The 23,385-nt window shown below is 44.5% G+C and overlaps 1 protein-coding gene and 1 long non-coding RNA gene across 2 annotated transcripts in view; one reads left to right on the top strand and one right to left on the bottom strand.

The window, feature by feature from the left end:
- Nucleotides 1-22,821, bottom strand: part of LOC139247827 (uncharacterized) — a 44,622-nt gene extending 21,801 nt beyond the window's left edge. The window contains exon 1 of the transcript XR_011590967.1: nucleotides 22,552-22,821. The gene's annotated coding sequence lies outside the window, so the exon portion shown is untranslated. The remainder of the gene's footprint in view (nucleotides 1-22,551) is intronic.
- Nucleotides 22,738-23,013, top strand: LOC139247828 (uncharacterized). The gene is made up of 2 exons (XR_011590968.1): nucleotides 22,738-22,806; nucleotides 22,929-23,013. It is a non-coding gene; the product is annotated as an uncharacterized lncRNA (long non-coding RNA).
- The last annotated feature ends 372 nt before the right edge of the window (nucleotides 23,014-23,385 follow it).

Here is a 23,385-nt window from a genome sequence, read left to right as displayed (position 1 = left end):
TTATTGAAGAGTCTTTAGTATTTGAATGGAAGCCTTCTTCACCAGCCACATCCATGTTATTTGGCCTCATTCTATCCCTTTTGGATACATATGTTTGGACAACATTTTTGTTAACATTATTCTTGAATACAGTATGTGTGAGTTTCTTTCTTCTGCAAAATGAGTTGATGAGTATAGGAAGGATTAAAGGATTTATGTGTTATATGGAATTTGTAGCAAAGGGTTTCAATGAGCAGCATTATCATATCGCTGATTTTAAATTGTCTCAATGATTGGGTCACATGAAGAATGTGATGTCCGGAATTTGCAGTGTGTAATAACGGCGAGCTAACTCCTCTCTCTCCCCCCCGCCGCCAACCCCCACCCCCACCCCTCCTCCCTTCCCCCACCCCATCGCACCCACCCCACCCCTCCTCCCTTCCCCCACCCCTCCTCCTCCCTACCCCCACCCCTTCTCCCTCTCACCCCTCCTCCTCCTCCTCCTCCCCTCTCCCCCCCTCCTCCTCCCTCCCACCCCTCCTCCTCCCCTCTCCCACTCCTCCTCCACCTCACCTCTCCCTCCTCCTCCACCTCACCTCTCCCTCCTCCCCCACCCCTCTCCCTCCTCCTCCACCCTCTCACCCGCTCTCTCCTCCTCCCCCACCTCACCCGCTCTCTCCTCCTCCTCCCCCACCTCACCCGCTCTCTCCTCCTCCTCCCCCACCTCACCCGCTCTCTCCTCCTCCCCCACCTCACCCGCTCTCTCCTCCTCCCCCACCTCACCTCACCCGCTCTCTCCTCCTCCCCCACCTCACCCGCTCTCTCCTCCTCCTCCCCCACCTCACCCGCTCTCTCCTCCTCCCCCACCTCACCCGCTCTCTCCTCCTCCCCCACCTCACCTCACCCGCTCTCTTCTCCTCCCCCACCTCACCTCACCCGCTCTCTTCTCCTCCCCCACCTCACCTCTCTCTCCTCCTCCCCCACCTCACCTCTCTCTCCTCCTCCCCACCTCACCTCTCTCTCTCTCTCCTCCTCCTCCCCACCTCACCTCTCTCTCTCTCCTCCTCCCCACCTCACCTCTCTCTCCTCCTCCCCCCTCACCTCTCTCTTCTCCTCGTCCCCCACCTCACCTCTCTCTCCTCATCCTCCACCTCACCTCTCTCTCCTCCTCCGCCACACGCGGCTCTCATGCACACATCCCTCCCTCCCTCCCACACACGCATTCACCTTCCTCCCCCCCACACTCATGCCCCCCCATGCCCCTTCCCACCCCTTCCCACACTCATTTCCCCCCCCTTCCCACACTCATTTCCCCCCCTTCCCACACTCATTTCATTTCCCCACCCCCCCACTGAGAATGTGAACAGCAGGATTGCAAATGTAGCAGAGGGTAGAGAATCATGGGAAATAGCTAAAGAAATGTCAAGATGCAGATTATTGCACTGTCGACACAAAAAGGGGTTACTCAGAGTTGTGGTCAAACGCGAGTTATGTGAAAAGCAAAGTCAGGCATGAGTCAGACGAAAAGACTGCTATAACAAGCCATAAAATAGGGAAGTACAATGTAGAGCGAAACTGTAAACAAGGACCCTGGAGCCCGCCCTAATTAGGAGACATTTTGGCCTGCCATTGGATGTATTCTGGGGGAAGTAGAAAGGGATTGGATGGACCAAGTGCTCATCAAATGTGTTCTGTTCTGAAAATGTATAACTGTTGAGCTTTTGCATTGTATAGGGGCTTGTCCTGAGGGAGTTGAACAAGCTCTAATATAGTGTGTTCCTTTATCTTGACAAGTCCCGGCCAAGAATCTCCAATAAAGGTCTTTTACTGAAAAGGCAACAAAGGTGTTCGTGTATCAGTGTATTCGCTGAAGCAGATTGAGTGAAAAAGAATCCGTATTATCATTTGGTGTCAGAAGTGGGATCTCAACAGACGACTGCCGAAAACTTGCGAACTAAGAGCCGAACTAGCCTCAGACGAGACGGGAGGAAAGTGGCCAGTGGAGTGAGTATACTTTAAATAACACTTTGGTTTCCTCTGGTCCAAAAGTCTGAGGACAAGTTTTGCCACTCGCTGGTTCTCAGGTAGTGTCTGAACGAGATCCAGGTCAATCTGGCGAATACCTTTTAAATTTAGGAAATAAGTATCCAAGTCAGGTTCAACATCAACCTTGTGTATATCACTTGGCCCGTCTAGGCGCTGATTGGACTTAAACGAATTGCGCGGCGACGCAAGGGGAATTGTACCGCGCGGTGACACGGAGGATTAAGTAAGGATTATCACGGGGCGACACGAATAGGAAAACTGCGCGGCGACGCGGAGGATAGGGAATTAGGTAAAACTAAGTCGCGGGGCGACGTGGGACTGTGCAAATTTGAAATTGTACTTATGCCAAGTACGGCGTCGATCTTGTATATCACTTGGTCCGCCTAGGCTCTGGATAAGGTAACCTAATCCACCACGGGGTGACGCGGAGGCAATCGGCACTGAATTAGGACATTGATCATTCGCGGGGCGACGCGAGGATGGGTAATCAGTTAGATAAAACTACGGATGCGGGTAGTCCGCTACAGAAGTTATGTTAAGAGTTCCCTGAAAGAGCTGGACAATTTAGACTGTTATCTGGAGCCTTGAACAAATTATTAGATGACCAATGGCCCCTAGGGGGCACCAGAAGCGTAGAGGTGGCCAAAAGGGCCCAAGAATTGATTTGGAAAAAGGGACGAGGGAAGAAGGATAAGGATCTAATAGCCACATGGAGGCATTACTGTCAAAAGCTAAAAGATGCATCACTTCTGTCAAGTTGGCAGGAGAACGCCACTAAATTAGGATTCTCCTTGACAGAAGGAGGACATGTTAAAACTGTAGACGTCTTTAAAAAGAGTGCACGCATGAGAAACGTACTAAGAGTTCCACTGGGACCTCTGAGAAAGATATTGACAGACTACGTAGTCAAATGGTTGGCTTTGCGTTGACCGAGGCTGAGGATGAATTTGATGAATGGTCACTGACTCAGCACCCAACGGTGCCTTCCGTAGCCCTTGGCCCCTTACCACGGCCCCCTTCCCGTCAACCTCCACCCTACACTCTAGCGGTAGGAGGTGATGATAACCGTAACCCCACACCAATGAACCGACAAGCCCAGACGGACCCTTCCTCTTCTGATAGCGACTCAAGCCCCCAGTTCACAGGCCATTTAGCCAAGAGGACCAGATCTCACCGGAAGGGCAGATCTACATCTCGAAGGAACAGGCAGTCCCGTGAATCCGCTAGTCAGAATACCAGTCGCGAAAGGCAAAACAGACACTCCCGTCGATCGGGACGCGGAGGTGCTGCGTGGTCAGATGGCTCCGAGCCACCTTCCGATCCAGAAACATCTTCCGAGGTTGACGCTCCCATCCCCAAGCCCCGGCGGCAGTCCCGGTCCGACCAATGCCAAACCCTGATGCACAACAAGCTGCAAACCACCTCACCATAGATGTCTATGTGCCTTGGAAACCGAACGAAATTATGGCCATTCTGGCCACCATGCCCGATCGAACCTGTCAAGTTTATAGATCACCTCCGAACTACCATTGCCGTCTACAATGCGGAATCGAGAGACTTGTGGTCCCTAGTGCAGCAAACCCTGAGCCCAACTGAGCACGCCCGGTTCCTAACCCATGTGAGGCGAGCTGACCATGGCGCACTGGCAGCTGCACATCCTAATGTCCAGGACCGCCTAAACGCTGTTTTTACTGCTCTCGGCACGACCCTCCAAAAACCCATCAGTATGGCCACTGTATTAGAAACCAAACCCAAACGAGATGAAAACGCTGATGAATTCATGGAAAGGTTCATCGAGTTATACTGAGGCCAATCAGGAGATAATGCCTTCAGGGCGGGAGATAATTCACCTCAATTCTGCGCTATTCTACTTCAGTGCCTACCCCATTCGATTGCTCATGCTATCCGGACCAATAATATGAATTGGGCAGATAACAGTAAGGCCCAGATGGAAAGAGCAGTGAAATATTATTGGCAGGAAAAGAAAGGAGAGGGAGGGTGTGCGCCCCCAACCCGGGTCAAGACCGAATACGTGACTAGAAAGGAAGAGCCTCCTCGAGGGGAAAGACCGAAACCCGACCCAAGGGAATATCAAATGGAGCCACAGTACTGTGTACGGGGCTGGGTGGATAACCAGGGATATGGGTATACCCAACACCCCAACGGTCCCGGCCCCGCAAACTATGGACCACCTTATGGTCCCCGATCGGGTATGGGAGGCGGCCAGGGCTGGGGAAGGAGTGGATGATGCTTTAATTGTGGACAAGAAGGACATTGGAGCAGGGAGTGCCCCTCCCATCGGCACGAAAAAGGAAGAGGAGGAAAAGGAGGGGGACAAGGGGGGGCGAGGATGAGGATCTTGTACTAACTTCTCGCAGAACAACCCCTTTGCCCAACTGTCACCTGAATATCAATACTGACCACGCAGCTTGACTGTACGAGGACCTTCCTCGGATGAGGAGCCGATGATATCGCTAAAAATTCAAAATGAGTGGCAACCCTTCTTAATAGATACAGGAGCTTCCATGTCCTCTGTGCAGTCGAAGCTTAAACTCCCTGCCTCTACTGAAACACAGGGATTGTCAGGGTTCCTGGGACATGTCTCAACATTCCCAGTGTCGGAACCAGTTAAAGTAAATTACAAGGAAGAATCTGTGGAACATCGGTTTGTTATTACCACCAATTTGAACTGTAACTTGATGGCTAGGGATCTCCTCTGTAAATTTCAGTTGCATCTGGAATGCGGGAATGATGGGATCGTTGTAAAGCAAGGATCCTTTAAACGGCAGTGCTACACTACCCGGACCCCTCAATGGTGGTCCCTGGATTTGCCCCAAGCGCCCTATCATGTGACCCTAGCCTATGATCCTAGTGGTAAGAATTAGGATCTCCAGAATCTCTACCAGGATCACGTGGGGGAGGAGTGGGAAATCCTCCTAAGAGCCAGAGTGTCTGGACCGGAGGGGAAAGCAGATTTCGTGGAAATGAATAGAAAGTTGTGGCAGCAGCCCCCGACGGTGGCACCCCATGTCACTCGCGAAGTATTACCTCCCCACCACGCTAAAGATTTCGGAATTATGGTGCGCCAAGCTATAGACGAGGCTGACCCTACCAGCCCGGATTTGCAGATTGTGGGACATGGCCGGACGGTCCAATTTCACAGAGACCCCGAGAAGGTCCTGACGGTACTACGCCACCATACCGGTACCAATACACCCGATCACGTGGATCCTCACATATGGGCAGAGGACCCCTCCCAAGTGGGTTATACTCCAATCGATCCCATTGAAATCCTGGTACAGGACAATGTGGACTGGCCCTCCATCCGTCAGTACCCACTGAAACCACAAGCAATACCAAGTATCCACCGATTGATCAAGGGATTAGTAGAACAGGAGATTTTGGTTCAATGTCAGTCCCCGTGTAATACCCCAATACTGGCAGTCCCTAAGCCAGGCAAAACAAATCAGTTCCGTTTGGTCCAAGACCTTCGAGCCATCAATGCTATCATCCAGCCCCTACCCAGCACAGATACTGTCGTTAATCCCAGCCAACGCCAAGATCTTCACAATAATAGACCTCCAACATGCCTTCTTCGCTTTGCCGCTGGCCCAGATGAGTCAGTACCTGTTCGCCTTCACTTACCAGGGACAGCAATATACATGGACTAGACTTCCCCAAGGGTTCATCCACTCCCCGACATTGTTCTCGAGATGCCTGCAGGAACAGTTACAGTCCCTCACGCTGACTAAGGGATCCACTTTAATCCAATATGTGGACGATTTGCTGGTAGCCAGCGCAGATGAACCAAGTAATTAGGAGGATGCGAATCAGTTACTGAATTACTTGTCCTCCCTGGGATACATAGTTTCACCATCAAAGGTCAAGATTGGCCAGTCTCAAGTTAAATTTCTTGGGATCATTTTATCAGGCACCCACCGAGCCCTGGAGGCTAGCCGGGTCGAACTCATCTGCCAATTTCCAGTTCCTAGCACGGCTAAACAAATGCAGCAGTGGTTGGGGATGATCAATTACTGTAGATCCTGGATCCCTAATGTTGCCCTGATGACTAAGCACCTCACACCGTATACAACCAAGGAAGGCAGCTTTGAAATAGAAGCCGCAGACATCCAAGCCTTTAAGAAACGAAAGACAGCCCTGCTGCAAGCTCTGGCTTTGGGCCGGCCCCTCTATGACCAGCCCTTTCAACTGTATTGTACGATCCTGAAAGATTGTGCTACCGCTGTCTTAACTCAGAAACACGGGGATAAGCATAGGCCTGTTGCCTACTACTCTTCCAAAATAGACCCTGTTACCTTGGGACACCCTGTATGTACTCAAATATTAACTGCCATCTATAACAGTCTTCAATCCGCCGCCAACCTTACCCTCCAGCAGGATATTGTTGTATATACCTCTCACTCCGTCGCTGCCCTCCTGGGTCAGCTGCAGACTCAACATCTTACCATGGCCAGGCAAAGCAGATATGAGATCTACCTACTAAATAATCCTAAGCAGACCTTTCGGCGCTGTGCTGCCATTAATCCAGCCTGTTTTCTTACCGAGCCACCCCAAGATGAGGAAGAACCAAGTCACGAATGTTTATCTTTAATTCAAGAGGCCACCTCGGTTAGGGCGGATTTAGTTGATGTACCAATGGAGGACCCTGACTGTATTATGTACGTTGACGGAAGCTCTTCCATTGACCCAGAAGGCGGACGAATTTCGGGATACGCCATAGTAAAACAGGAGAATCAGGTCCTGGAACCTGCCGCCTTTGAGACCGCCTATTCCGCCCAACAAGCTGAACTATTCGCCCTCACTTGAGCCTGTATCTTAGCTAAAGACCTCAAGGTCAATATCAATACCGACTCTAGGTATGCCTTTGGGGTGGCCCATGATTTTGGACAATTATGGAAAAACAGGTGATTCTTAACCTCAAATGGAAATGAGATATCCCATAGGCAACTAGTATCGGACTTGTTGCAGGCCCTCATGTTCCCCAAACGTATTGCCATTGTCAAGTGTACCGCCCACACTACCGGAAAATCTCCGGTTGACATAGGAAACCGCTGTGCTGACAGAGAAGCCAAACAGGCCTCTCGTGGACAACAAATGGTGGTGCCCAGAATGATGAGTCAAACTAAAAATCCTGCAAAGGATAAGTTAGCTCGGAAAAACCAATGCCAACCATTCAAGATGTCATTAAAGCACAGGAGGACGCTCCTGAAAAAGATAAACTGTTGTGGAAAGATTATGGATGTACTTATGACAATGTTTCTAAACTCTGGACCACTCCCACGGAACAGACTTGCATGTCTGACGAGTTGGCCCTATGGGTTATTGAATGTATGCACTTTGCTACTCATTGTGGAGCAAGGACAAGTGACACACTTTTGGCCACATGGTGGCACCCTAGACTCCAGGCGCTGGCCCAGAACATCAGTAGTCGCTGCCTTGTTTGCCAACAGCATAATCCAGGGAAGGGAGTCCCCTGTGATTGGGGTAAGACGCCCCTACCAGAAGGTCCCTTTGAGACCTTGCAGTTGGACTATATTGAGTTGCAAAGAGTTCAGTGTTACAAATATGTGTTAGTAATAGTAGGTGTGTTTAGCAAATGGATCGAAGCTTACCCTACCCTGGACAATAAGGCTCAAACTGTTGTTAAGGTGTTAATGAGTGAAATTGTTCCTAGATATAGTATCCCAGCTCGACTGAGTTCCGATTAAGGCCCTCACTTTATAGGACAAGTTAACAAAGATTCTGTTCCCAGATGCGCATTAACCAGCAGCTGCATTGTGCATACAGACCCCAAGCTGCGGGACTAGTTGGACGTGCTAATCAAACCCTTAAAACCAAGCTTGCAAAACTGGTAACATCAACTGGGCTCAATTGGCTCAAACTCCTTCCCATCACCCTATTCTAGATCCGAACTACTCCCACCGGTAAGGCTAGACTGACCCCCGCTGAGGTAATTTATGGTAGGCCCCTTATGACCCCATGGAATCAGAATGTCCCCTCTACTGTCCAATTCCACCACATGACTGAGGAAATGACCACCTATGTTCTTTCCCAGACTCAGGCTCTGCGAATAGCCCACAACCAGGTTCGAGATGCTCACCTCGACCTCCCAGTTTTGCCCGAATCGTCCCTCGTGGCACCAGGGAAGTATGTCCTGATTAAGAAATGGATTCGAAAGGGATTATAGCCATGATGGGAGGGGCCTTTTCAGGTGTTACTTACTACCCCCACTGCAGCTAAGGTTGAGGGGAGAAGTGCCTGGGTTCACCTGCACCACTGCAAGCTCATCACCCTCTAATGAACCTATTTTACTGGTTGTCCTAACCCCTGTTTCTGTTCCAGACTTCCTCTTCTCCATAGCTGAATAAGGTCCTTCCTAAGAGCGTCCCGACTAACTGAGCGGGTCCCGAGGTGAACAGTTTGAACCCCTGCCCGTAGTGATAGACAACCAGCTACATCGACGGTGACCTGAGAGGCGAGAAAACCGAACTCTTTGAATCAGTAAAATATTCGGACTATTTATCCTTGTCCATAGAGACGCTACAAGAAACATTTTGTTCTCGAATAATTGTTAACCAAGAGTGATAAGATGAAACTGTGTCTGTGTGCCACAGTCTGTATAGTAGCGTTGGTGTACGTCAAGTGCGGCGCGTGGGAAGCGAGACTGAAGCGAGAGCTCCATGTAAACACCTTTTTGGATATGTCTTATGTTTATGCGCGAAATGGGAACTTTTCTAGTTGCTGGGTGTGCTCACATATCTCTGTACATTCCAAAGTGGAAATTCCTTTGCTCCCTGTTCCACTGACCCTAACTGAGACTGTCAAGTGGCTTCTGAGCCAGACTAGCATGAGAGGAGGGGGGCCAGTGCAAAAATGAAAGATGAAAGGCGGGTTAAGAGAGGGATCACGGAGGGCAGGAGGAGCATCATATCGTTACCGTGTGGACAACCACGGGGACGTTACTGAGTGGGAGAGTGTTGGGTACTCCATTAGTCAAACGTATCAGGAATGGTACCAACCACCGTATGACCATAAAAAGGAACCCCCATTCTTAGTCCTGACCAATACCTCGGGGATCGGGAGGCCAACCGGGACCATATGTTTAACCCAAAATGACACCAGCAGAAAGGGACATATCATAGGGTACAGCGATTGCCCACACAACCTCAACATCACAACACGTGCACGAGTCACTATCCTCTCTCACCTTCCGAATAGAACAGGTGGAGGTCTGTGGGCCCAGTGTTGGGACTCCAACACAATATATAAAAAGGCAGCGTATAACGGCATGTATTTTGTGTGCGGGCATCGGGCGTATCCCTGTTTACCTAGGCGATGGACAGGGTCCTGCTATTTGGGATATGTGGTGCCATTTGTGCGGCAAACACGTACCCTGGCAGAAGCACATGCCTCCAGCCGACACAGGTGAGCCCTCACCCCCGCCGACAGGTTCTTTGGGGTCATGATGTTTCCAATCGGGATAGGACGCACCATGGATGAAGTACAGAACCTAGAGAGGGTATTGGAACAGATAGCTAACTATACTGCTGAAGCTCTGGAGGACATCACGGCTGAAATGGTAGCGATACGGACCGTAGCATTACAAAACCGAATGGCCCTTGATTACCTGTTAGCTGAGAAAGGGGGAACGTGTGCCCTGATCGGATCTGAATGTTGCACTTACATTCCCAATAGTTCAGAAAACATAACCAATCTCGCTGATCACATAAGAAGGGAGGTGAAGAAGTTATCCACACCAGCAGGAGGATCTAGCTGGTTTGATTGGCTATTAGGTGGATCTTGGAGATCCTATCTAATGCATGGGGCAATTATTCTCATCGTAGTAATAATTACCTGTTGCTTGATTGTTGGTTGCTTTAACCTTTGTTGTAAAGTAATGATGGCAAGGTTAGCAAACCCTCTTGTGGCCATGGGCTCCCGGGTTATGATCTAGCAAACTAAAGACCGACTCGACAAGGAGGATCAGGGAAGAGAGTGCGAACGGCTGAAAGCGATACTCGTGGAATAATCCTAAAGATTATCATGGAATGATAAAAGCGGGGAATGAGAATGTGCGAAAATGTATAGCAATGGAGACAGTGAAGTGAACAAAGGAATCATGGAAGGATAACCAAAAGAATGTCAGACTGCAAATGTTACAACATTGGCACAAATAGCAGACTTGCTCAAGGTCTTGGTTGCTAGTCACGCCAGTAAAATTGTAGCAATAACAAGCAATGGGTGAAAAGCTCTTTGTGCAAAAACAGTTGCTATTACACATAACCACTTGCCCGTACCTAATTAGGCAAGGAAGGCCAGGTGTCGGCTCATGAGTGGACAAAGGGAAGGAGGGATCACAAAAGGATAGGGTGAACTGAATGTCCCTCAATTGTATTACGTACCGAAAGTATATAACTGTTGCGCCCCTACATTGTAACGGGACTTGTCCAAGGGAAGTGAGCGCACTCTGAGGGAGAGCGTTACTTTGTTCTGATAAGTCCCGGCCGGTGAAACAATTAATAAAGTCTGCTTTGTTAGAAGCTGCTACAGTGTTCGCATGTCAGTGTATTCGCTGAAACAGATTGAGGGAAAAAGAAACCGTATCAACACAGGCAGCAGAAAGAGCGTGCGGCAAATCTGTCCCAACCACCCTTCCCTCAACAACTATTTGTCCCACCTGTGACAGAGACTGTGGTTCTCGTATTGGACTGTACAGCCACCTAAGAACTCATGCTAAAAGTGGAAGCAAGTTTTCCTCGATTCCAAGGGACTACCTATGATGATGAGAGAGGGATGGATGGAGGTGAGTAAGGATGTGAAAGAATAGGGTAAGGAAGCTAGAGTGATGGGGATGTGATGAGTCGCGTACAGCAGGATGAGATTGAGTGCGGCTTTGTTCAAACATTTCATGATCTACTGAGATCATTGAAACATTTGTGGTGCTGCACCCAGGTTCTCCTGATCACATCCCTGCTTGTGCCTCCTCTGCAATGTGCAACCAGGCTGTGTTGATCTCCCGGGAAGGTCTCTTCCACTCATGAGAAGGGAAGAGGATCTCCGTGTGTACTGTGACTCCCTCCATAAGCCAAGTTTTGTAAAATCGCGGCCATTGGGTGCCCTGGTAGTCAACCTTATGAAAAAAAATTTAAAAATATCATCTCAGAATCAACACCAAAGAAAAAAATATACTTGCTTTAAAAGGTGCAAGCACGCTTTAAATATATGTTAGAGCACCAGCTATCCTGCCCTCCCAATCGGCGAGCTGCTCATCAACACTGGAAACCCGTGGGCAGCTTGCCAATTCAAATGAATCTCAACCATGAAAATGGTTAAGTCGTCTCTGGAGACATCAAGCAGGCATCCTGATCACTTCACCCACCCAAAGTCTGCCAAATATGAAAATCATCCCCTGTATTTTCTGTCTTTTCGGTTATCAAATACAGATCTGAAAATGTAACTCCTAGACAGTGAATCATGATTGACAAAATGCTAAATGGTATCATTGTATTTTTAAAATGTATATTTATGAAAAAGAATTGCCTGTATGACAATGTTTTGTTCTTAAAATATATTGATAGGAGTACAATTAATTTTTGTGCATTGACTTGTATGTGTTATAAATAAACAGAAAACAACGTAATGTAACAGAAGAGTTTGTCAAGTCAGAGTTGGAAGAATCCAAAGGTCTGAATGAAAAAGCAGTAAATGAAAATTCCTTTGAGATACCTTTTTGTGATCATCCCGGTTGTGATTGCTTCAAGAACACATCTATTCATTCATTTGGTTCAATTGCAAATGAAAAATTAAGTTACAAAAAGTCCAGATCAGTTTCCAATAACTCTTCTCAGTATAGTGCTTTAAAAGGTGCGGGAAAAGACTGGCTAGCCTTATCAGACTCTAAGGAAAAATGCTTGAAACAAAATTTGTTCAGAAAGCACACTTCGGTTGGAACAAACACATCTGACCAGTTTTCTTCAGAAGAAATATGGAGAATAACTCCTAGTGTTACATGGACAAGTACTGATGGACAGTGTACTGTTACTAGTAAATCATTGGACAAGCAAATTTCAGGATCATCACGAAGTAACACCGCACTGAAAGAAACTGAATACAGTAGCTATAAGTATGAAAGATATTCTGCATCACCATCGGGATTTAGAAAGGATGAAATAATTATGTCAAAGGTAACACTTGGCGAGAATGCCAAAATGGCAGGCCCACGATTATCAATTCCTGAGTCATCTCTCAGTTACAGTACACAAACCACAAAAAGTTCATACAGTACTGAAACATTGAGAAAAATACCATATGTTAATGTAGTGAAATTGGCGCCTTACTCCACATTAAAAACCCAGGTTTGTAATCCACTTACTCCAGTGTCTACACCCGGTTTTGAAACCATTTCATCCTGCAGTAGCGATGGTTGTTCCTCTTTTGCTCATTATTCAGACACTCAATGGTCATCTGAAACATCTTGGTCTACAAGTACTTGCTTGAATACTTTAACGGGAAACCACATTTCTCTCTATTTGAGACCATTGCTGAAATAGAAACATCAGGTTGTATGTCATCCGCTTGTCCATCATCTCCAACAGGCCAGACCTTGCTTGCCTCAAGAGCGGTAATTGACAAAATCAAAAGAGTGCCAGTACAGAATGATTTTATAAACAACAGGTACTGCAATGGTCTTCAAGGAACAGTCTTGCCAGATTCAAACCAGCTTTCTTTGTCTGATATCTACCATTTGGAAGAACATGAAAAGTATGCAATGGTGAACAATACCAATTTTCACGTTTACCCATGCATTTAGAAAGTTGCTTTTATGACAAAAGAAAATGTTGAAAAATTTGAGTTACTTCAGCTCAGAAAAAATCTTCATTTTGTTTTACCACCAGTTACTGAAGAGTTGGAAATTGTTAAAAGGAATCAGGGAATGATTGGAAAAGTTCGGCAAATGGAAAATGTGCTTTATCAAATGATACCTACTGTTGTTCCAAAATTACCTGAGAACCAGGTTAGAACCCTTGAGCTGAATGCTGCTCAGATGGCATTAGAAAGTCTGTGGGGATTGCCACACATTCAAAGGAAGTCACTTTCAATGATGATACCTCGACTATCATTTTACCTCAAAATTCATCCATTGAACTTAAAATGAAGGAAATAAAAACATTCAGCCTCACTGAAAATGATGTTTTTGACTTGGAATTCAGTCTGCAAAGGAGGATTGGAATGCAACAGTGGAGACCAATATCAGTCAAGGAAGTTAACTCCGCAGATTCTGCTAATGCGACCATAATGAAGTTGGAAGTCTCAACATTCAATGAAAGGCAGACCACTCGCCTAAAATTAAATTTGGAAAGAAAGATAACTCAAGGCTGCAGAAGTACCCCTCTCATTCAACAATCTGTTGGAATACAGAAATCGCCAGTCTATGCCCTCAAAGAAGATTCAGTTGAAATTAAAACTGAAGAGGTTGAAACACCACTGCTGTATTATGTACACAAAGAGTAGGAGTAAATGGGGACCTTTCAGAATGGCAGGCAGTGACTAGTGGGGTACCGCAAGGTTCTGTGCTGGGGCCCCAGCTGTTTACACTGTACATTAATGAGTTAGACGAGGGGATTAAATGTAGTATCTCCAAATTTGCGGTTGACACTAAGTTGGGTGGCAGTGTGAGCTGCGAGAGGATGCAATGAGGCTGCAGAGCGACTTGGATAGGTTAGGTGAGTGGGCAAATGCATGGCAGATGAAGTATAATGTGGATAAATGTGAGGTTATCCACTTTGGTGGTAAAAACAGAGAGACAGACTATTATCTGAATGGTGACAGTTTAGGAAAAGGGGAGGTGCAACGAGACCTGGGTGTCATGGTACATCAGTCATTGAAGGTTGGCATGCAGGTACAGTAGGCGGTTAAGAAAGCAAATGGCATGTTGGCCTTCATAGCGAGGGGATTTGAGTACAGGGGCAGGGAGGTGTTGCTACAGTTGTACAGGGCCTTGGTGAGGCCACACCTGGAATATTGTGTACAGTTTTGGTCTCCTAACCTGAGGAAGGACATTCTTGCTATTGAGGGAGTGCAGCGAAGGTTCACCAGACTGATTCCCGGGATGGCGGGACTGACCTATCAAGAAAGACTGGATCAACTGGGCTTGTATTCACTGGAGTTCAGAAGAATGAGAGGGGACCGCATAGAAACATTTAAAATTCTGACGTGGTTAGACAGGTTAGATGCAGGAAGAATGTTCCCAATGTTGGGGAAGTCCAGAACCAGGGGACACAGTCTAAGGATAAGTGGTAAGCCATTTAGGACCGAGATGAGGAGAAACTTCTTCACCCAGAGAGTGGTGAACCTGTGGAATTCTCTGCCACAGAAAGTTGTTGAGGCCAATTCACTAAATATATTCAAAAAGAAGTTAGATGCAGTCCTTACTACTAAGGGGATCAAGGGGTATGGCGAGAAAGCAGGAATGGGGTACTGAAGTTGCATGTTCAGCCATGAACTCATTGAATGGCGGTGCAGGCTAGAAGGGCCGAATGGCATACTCCTGCACCTATTTTCTATGTCTCTATGTTTCTATTATGATCAGGTAGCTCATCTTGAAATGAAACCAACAACTACTGCAACTGAAGACAAAATAAAATCCATTGAAGTTATTATTAAAAAATTGATACTCCCCAAATTAGTAAATGCAGCATTGAGTATCTGGATTCTCATCTGGACAGAAAAATTCCTCAGCGCAGATCTAACTGTTATGTGAACAAAGAACAGCCACTTGAAGAGATGTCAAGTTACCATCTACTGCAGAGCATTAATAAACCTGATGTACCTCAACAACATCCAACTTCAACACACCAACCATCAGAAACAGAGGTTTAGCATGCGCCATCACTTCCTTCAGTGAATGAATCCTTTTTGAAAAATATTGACATTACATATGGGAATATGACATTTGTAAATAAAGATCAAGTTGAAATTATTCCGTTGAATAAGACTGAAAATATGCAACAGCTGAACTCGAAAGAATTGGAAATGAAAATGGGCACATCTACAAAAGGAAATGATGTCCCTGAGAACATAGCCCCTTAGGACCCCATGGAATCAGAATGTCCCCTCTACCACATGACTGAGGAAATGACCACCTAAGTTCTTTCCCAGACTCAGGCTCTGCGAATAGCCCACAACCAGGTTCGAGATGCTCACCTCGACCTCCCAGTTTTGCCCGAATCGTCCCTCGTGGCACCAGGGAAGTATGTCCTGATTAAGAAATGGATTCGAAAGGGATTAGAGCCACGATGGGAGGGGCCTTTTCAGGTGTTACTTACTACCCCCACTGCAGCTAAGGTTGAGGAGAGAAGTGCCTGGGTTCACCTGCACCACTGCAAGCTCATCACCCTCTAACGAACCTATTTTACTGGTTGTCCTAACCCCCGTTTCTGTTCCAGACTTCCTCTTCTCCATAGCTGAATAAGGTCCTTCCTAGGAGCGTCCCGACTAACTGAGCGGGTCCCGAGGAGAACAGTTTGAACCCCTGCCCCCAGTGATAGACAACCAGCTACACCGACGGTGACCTGAGAGGCGAGAAAACCGAACTCTTTGAATCAGCAAAATTTTCGGACTATTTATCCTTGTCCATAGAGACGCTACAAGAAACATTTTGTTCTCGAATAATTGTTAACCAAGAGTGATAAGATGAAACTGTGTCTGTGTGCCACAGTCTGTATAGTAGCGTTGGTGTACGTCAAGTGCGGCACGTGGGAAGCGAGACTGAAGCGAGAGCTCCATGTGAACACCTTTTTGGATATGTCTTATGTTTATGCGCGAAATGGGAACTTTTCTAGTTGCTGGATGTGTTCACATATCCCTGTACATTCCAAAGTGGGAATTCCTTTGTGCCCCGTTCCACTGACCCTAACTGAGACTGTCAGGTGGATTCAGAGCCAGACTATCATGAGAGGAGGGGGGCCAATGCAAATACGAGAGATGAAAGGCGGGTCAAAAGAGGAAGCACGGAGGGCAGGAGGCGTATCATACCGTTACCACGTGAACGACCACGGGGACGTCACCGAGTGGGAGAGTGCTGGAGACCCCATTAGTCAAACATTCCAGGGATGGTACCAATCAACCTACGACCGTGAAAAGGAACCCCCATTCTTAGCCTGACCAATACCTCGGGGGTTGGGAGGCCAACCGGGGCATATGTATAACCCGAATTGACACCAGTAACAAGGGACATATCATAGGGTACAGCAATTGCCCACACAGTCTCAACATCACCACAGGTGCACGAGTCACCATCCTCTCTCACCTTCCGAATAAAACAGGTGGAGGTCTGTGGGCCCAGTCTTGGGACCTGGAAGCAATATATCAGAAAGCAGCTTTTAACGGCACGTATTTCGTGTGCGGTCATAAGGCATATCCCTGGTTGCCGAGGCGATGGACAGGGTCCTGCTATCTGGGATATGTGGTGCCATTTGTGTGGCAAGTACGTACCCTGGCGAAAGCACATGCATCCAGCCGATACAAGCGAGCCCTCACCCCCGCCGACAGGTTCTTTGGGGTCATGATGTTCCCAATCGGGATAAGACGTCTCATGGATGAAGTACAGAACCTAGAGACGATACTGTTAAAGCTCTGGAGGGCATCACGGCCGAAATGGTAGCAATATGGACCGTAGCATTACAAAACCGAATGGCCCTCGATTACCTGTTAGCTGAGAAAGGGGGAACGTGTGCCCTGATCAGATCTGAATGTTGCACTTACATTCCCGATAGTTCAGAAAACATAACCAATCTCGCTGATCACATAAGAATAGAGGTGAAGAAGTTATCCACACCAGCAGGAGGATCTAGCTGGTTTGATTGGCTATTAGGTGGATCTTGGAGATCCTATCTAATGCATGGGGCAATTATTCTCATCATAGTAATAATTACCTGTTGCTTGATTGTTGGTTGCTTTAACCTTTGTTGTAAAGTAATGATGGCAAGGTTAGCAAACCCTCTTGTGGTCAAGGGCTCCCAGGTTATGATCCAGCGAAATAAAGATCTACTCGACAATAAGATTCAGGAAATAGAGTGTGAACGGATGAATGCGATACTCCTAGAATAATCCTAAGGGTTATCATGGAATGATAAAAGGGGGGAATGACAATGCATACTGAAACTGGATATTGAATGTGTACAGACATTGAAGTTGAGAACGTTGGAAATGTATAGGGACAGTAAAAAGTTAACAAAGGATTCATGGAGGAATAGCCATGGAGATCTCAGACTGGAGACTGCAAGTGTTGCAGTATTGACACAGCTTACAAAATAACTTCAAGGTCTTATTAGATCATACCACTAACATGAAACATTAACAGAAGAATAATGGCTCTGTGTAAAAACAGACCATACTGAAGTCGGCTCATGAGTGGACAAAGGGAAGGAGGGATCAAAGGGGATAGCCTGAACTAGGATGTCACTCTAATTGTATCTTGTAATCTTTTACCGAAAATGTATAACCGTCGTGCCTTTACAATGTAACGTCACTTTGCCCGTAGAAAGTGGGTGCGCTCTATCGAGAGAGCATTCCTTCTGTCTGATTAAGTCCCGGCCGGTGATTAACAATAAAGTCTTCTTTGTTATAAGCAGTAACAGTGTTCGACTCAATGAATTCGCTGAACCAGATTGAGGGAAAAGAATCCACATTTAACAAAGACTGTCTAGCCTTATCAGACTCTAAGGAAAAATGCTTGAAACAAAATTTGTTCAGAAAGCACACTTCGGTTGGAACAAACATATCTGACCAGTTTTCTTCAGAAGAAATATGGAGAATAACTCCTAGTGTTACATGGACAAGTACTGATGAACAGTGTACTGTTACTAGTAAATCATTGGACAAGCAAATTTCAGGATCATCATGAAGTAACACCGCACTGAAAGAAACTGAATACAGTAGCTATGAATATGAAAGATATTCTACATCACCATCGGGATTTAGAAAGGATGAAATAATTATCTCAAAGGTAACACTTGGCGAGAATGCCCACGATTATCAATTCCTGAGTCATCTCTCAGTTACAGTACACAAACCACAAAAAGTTCATACAGTACTGAAACATTGAGAAAAATACCATATGTTAATGTAGTGAAACTGGCGCCTTACTATACATTAAAAACCCAGGTTTGTAATCCACTTACTCCAGTGTCTACACCCGGTTTTGAAACCATTTCATCCTGCAGTAGCGATGGTTGTTCCTCTTTTGCTCATTATTCAGACACTCAATGGTCATCTGAAACATCTTGGTCTACAAGTACTAGCTTGAATACTTTAACGGGAAACACACATTTCTCTCTATTTGAGACCATTGCTGAAATAGAAACATCAGGTTGTATGTCATCCGCTTGTCCATCATCTCCAACAGGCCAGACCTTGCTTGCCTCAAGAGCAATAATTGACAAAATCAAAAGAGTGCCAGTACAGAATGATTTTAGAAACAACAGGTACTGCAATGGTCTTCAAGGAACAGTCTTGCCAGATTCAAACCAGCTTCCTTTGTCTGATATCTACCATTTGGAAGAACATGAAAAGTATGCAATGGTGAACAATACCAATTTTCACATTTACCCATGCATTTAGAAAGTTGCTTTTATGACAAAAGAAAATGTTGAAAAATTTGAGTTACTTCAGCTCAGAAAAAATCTTCATTTTGTTTTACCACCAGTTACTGAAGAGTTGGAAATTGTTAAAAGGAATCAGGGAATGATTGGAAAAGTTCGGCAAATGGAAAATGTGCTTTATCAAATGATGCCTACTGTTGTTCCAAAATTACCTGAGAACCAGGTTAGAACCCTTGAGCTGAATGCTGCTCAGATGGCATTAGAAAGTCTGTGGGGATTGCCACACATTCAAAGGAAGTCACTTTCAATGATGATGCCTCTACTATCACCTTAACCTCAAAATTCATCTATTGAACTTAAAATGAAGGAAATAAAAACATTCAGCCTCACTGAAAATGATGTTTATGACTTGGAATTCAATCTGCAAAGGAGGATTGGAATGCAACAGTGGAGACCAATATCAGTCAAGGAAGTTAACTCCGCAGATTCTGCTAATGCGACCATAATGAAATTGGAAGTCTCAACATTCAATGAAAGGCAGGCCACTCGCCTAAAATTAAATTTGGAAAGAAAGATAAATCAAGGCTGCAGAAGTACCCCTCGTGTTCAACAATCTGTTGGAATACAAAAATCGCCAGTCTATGCCCTCAAAGAAGATTCAGTTGAAATTAAAACTGAAGAGGTTGAAACACCACTGCTGCATGATCAGGTAGCTCACCTTGAAATGAGACCAACAACTACTGCAACTGATGGCAAAGTAAAATCCTTTGACGTTATTATCAAAGAAATTGATACGCCCCAAATTAGTAAATGCAGCATTGAGTATCTGGATTCTCATCTGGACAGAAAAATTCCTCAGCACAGATCTAACTGTTATGTGAACAAAGAACAGCCACTTCAAGAGATGTCAAGTTACCATCTGCTGCAGAGCATTAATAAACCTGATGTACCCCAACAACATCCAACTTCAACACACCAACCATCAAAAACAGAGGCTGAGCATGCGCCATCACTTCCTTCAGTGAATGAATCTTTTTTGAAAAATATTGACATTACATATGGGAATATGCCATTTGTAAATAAAGATCAAGTTGAAATTATTCCGTTGAATGAGACTGAAAATATGCAACAGCTGAACTCCAAAGAATTGGAAATGAAAATGGACACATCTACAAAAGGAAATGATGTCCCTGAGAACATAGAAAGTAAAGATAGATTTGCTGTACAGGCTAGTGTACCATCCAAAATATATGCCAAGAAACAAATGTATCACACTATATCAAGACAAGGAGCCATGACTGTTTCACCAGTTTCCATTTTTAGCACAAATACAGTTACATTAGCTAATCTACAACCTCTTGGTGAGAAGCAGACTCCAGCATCTAAAAACCACGCAATAGAATCTAAGCAAATTAATTATTTTGATGAGATCAAAACAAGGAGAGCTCAATTTACAACACAACAAAAAATAAATAACAGTCATTCATCAATTATGTTTACTAGACCATGCACCACTGGCATAACCATGCCTATAGAGAAGATTCAGAATATTATTAATGAACCTAAAATATGTATTTCTAAGAAATGGGTTGAAATTCCATCTAATGTTCACGAATCAGTCAGCAGTGTTCACAACCCATACAAAATACCTTCAATTAAGTTTATTCCTCCTAACAGAAGAGGTCCAAGACCAAGGCCACGGTGAGAATGTGTGAAAATGTATAGCAATGGAGACAGTGAAGTGAACAAAGGAATCATGGAAGGATAACCAAAAGAATGTCAGACTGCAAATGTTACAACATTGGCACAAATAGCAGACTTGCTCAAGGTCTTGGTTACTAGTCATGCCAGTAAAATTGTAGCAATAACAAGCAATGGGTGAAAAAGCTCTTTGTGCAAAACAGTTGCTATTACACATAACCAATTACCCGTATCTAATTGGGCAAGGAAGGCCAGATGTCGGCTCATGAGTGGACAAAGGGAAGGAGGGATCACAAAAGGATAGGGTGAACGGAATGTCCCTCAATTGTATTACGTACCGAAAGTGTATAACCGTTGCACCCCTATATTGTAACGGGGCTTGTCCGAGGGAAGTGAGTGCACTCTGAGGGAGAGTGTTCCTTTATTCTGATAAATCCCGGCCGTTGAAACATTTAATAAAGACTGCTTTGTTAAAAGCTGCTAAGGTGTTCGCGTGTCAGTATATTCGCTGAAACAGACTGATGGAAAACGAATCCGTATCAACAACGGTGTATACCATTTATTGAACAGGATGCTGTTGACTGCTTGGAAATGAATTTAAAGCAAAGACTTATTTCCCATCTCTGGGAATGCCCAACTTCCTTTGAAAATTCAATGAGAATGATGTCTCCTCAAGCAACTCTCATAACCAAGGTGAGAGATGCCCAAATAGAGCCAGTCAACGTGGACTCAACTTTCATTGATAACAAAACGAGAGACCGTCTTGAATTGCACATTACACAGAAAAACCTCCAACACAACAGGGATTTATCCTCAAATTTTCAGAGATCAACAGAAATATTCACTTCATCCTCGCCTAAATTGATTCCTTCACAGCTAAATCTAATTGATACAGTTGTTGTCACCACCGAATTGCCATTCATAACTGTAAAACATAAAAACATTATAGAAAGAAATGAAAAGAGTAGAATAATAAACAATAAGTGGGGCCTCCCCAGGCTTGTCCAGCAATCTTTAGCTGATTTCATGGTTGCGGCACGACTGCAGTCAGAAAACATTGATCGAAATTATTCAGTGTCCAATAAAACTAATACGCCATATCCTTTTAAAATCATTCCCCGTCAGAAAGAATTGCCTCAGAATGGAAGAGAAAACATGTTTCCATCACAACCTGAAAGAGGTAGTAGGAAGGGAAAAGCAAACAATTTAAGAGAGGTATCTGTTGTTATCAACTTCAAGCCAGAAGACAAAAATAAATTAATTATGTGCTTAACGAAACAATATGTTGAAATTAACGTAGATTGTTTACCAAATCTCGTAATGGAATCGTATAAACATTCCTATTCTCTAGCATCAAATAAACATTTACCAAAGTCAATTAGAGTTGGGAAAGGATATAAAAAAACCAAGACCATTGTATATACCTTTTATGGAACATGATGCTGTTGATCGTTTGGAGTTAAACTTAAAACAAAAGCTTATTTCAAGTTTGTGGGGATTTCCAACTTCATATGAAAAGTCATTGGAAATTATTCCTAAAGCACCACCAGTACCTCCACCAATCAAGACATGTACAGCTGAAATAGAGCCTATTGGTATAGAAACAGTTTTCCTTGAAGATAATGTCAGGATCAATCTGGAATGACACATTACACAGAAAAAACTTCAGCTTAACTGGGGCATACCAACAGAAATTCAGAGATCAAGAAATGCATTCATTCCACCTGCTCCAACATTGATTTATTCCCAGCTAAATCCACAGCCTTATTTGCATGTATAGTTGTTCTAACTGAACTGGCATTCAGAAGCGATAAACATAAGAAAATGTTGGAGATCAATATGAAGAAGAAAATCATCAATCATAAAAGGGGTCTCCTTCCCAGTGTTGTTCAGAAATCTTAAATTAATTTTATCGATTCTAGTTTAATAAAAGATCCGATTGCACATTCAGACATTCGAAAAGGAAGCAAAACATTGTCCAGTAACACTGATTCTCATAAGGATATATTACAACACACCCAAAAATTGCTATTACGAAAACATAATAGTGTGGAAAACACTGAACTGAACAAGATAGAATCTCAAGATAAACTAGACATATGCATAACAAAACAATGCTTGGAAATTAAAATGGATTATCTCCCTGATATAGTAAAGGAGATGTACAAAGTCACATATCCTTTAGAATCAAAGAAAAGCTTACCAAAATTAATTGCCCTTGGTAGACGTTATAAGAAGTTGCGACCATGTTATATACCTTTTATTGAACAGGATGCAGTAGATCGTTTGGAGCTGAATTTAAAACACAAACAGATTTCCCAATCTGCTGCTGAATTATTAGTTGATTTTCTAGTCTGTCTGAATAAAAATGAAATGTTTGTTTATTTTTAGTGCCATTTTTGTAAAGAGCTGAAGAATCCGAAGATGGCTCAAACCAATTGGAAACATGCAATTCCTGGTAATTTTAGAATGAATGAAAATTTGACAAGCAAGCTTTATAACCAATTTCAGTGATTAAAAAGCATTTTTGATGCAATTATTGATTATTCTGACATTTCTCTATTTCACTCTTTGTTTAAGAGTCAACTGACACCGAGCAAGAGGTGGATAAGGACAACCATATGCCCATACAGAAATGGAGACATGGTTTTTATTGCATGAAAAAGTAAGTTTTAAATTTCAAAAGATATTCTTGAAAAAAAATTGGCCAAAGTATATGTTATAAATTTCTATTCACATGCTAAAATCAGCCATCCCACTGGAGCCATTTTATAATATTGTTGGTGACTTCAATCAACCAACAATCACTTTCAGGTAGTCCAAGTAATAATGGAGCTTCACAATGCAATCACGAATAACACCGTGAACCATAAGTAACAGTCAAGTTGTGAAAGTAGTGTGTGGGCATCATTAAAATTATTTCCCATATTGCAGATTCTCGAAGGAATACTGTCTTGACAAATGATCATAAAATGAATATTTTGGGTAATTTTCCTGTTGCTGGCAGGAGGCAGCTTTTTGTCCAAATTAGCAATAT

This window comes from Pristiophorus japonicus, unplaced genomic scaffold, assembly GCF_044704955.1.
Source record: "Pristiophorus japonicus isolate sPriJap1 unplaced genomic scaffold, sPriJap1.hap1 HAP1_SCAFFOLD_283, whole genome shotgun sequence".
NCBI lineage: Eukaryota > Metazoa > Chordata > Chondrichthyes > Pristiophoridae > Pristiophorus > Pristiophorus japonicus.
Note: the sequence above shows the minus strand (reverse complement) of the source record. Positions and strands in the feature narration are given on the sequence as shown.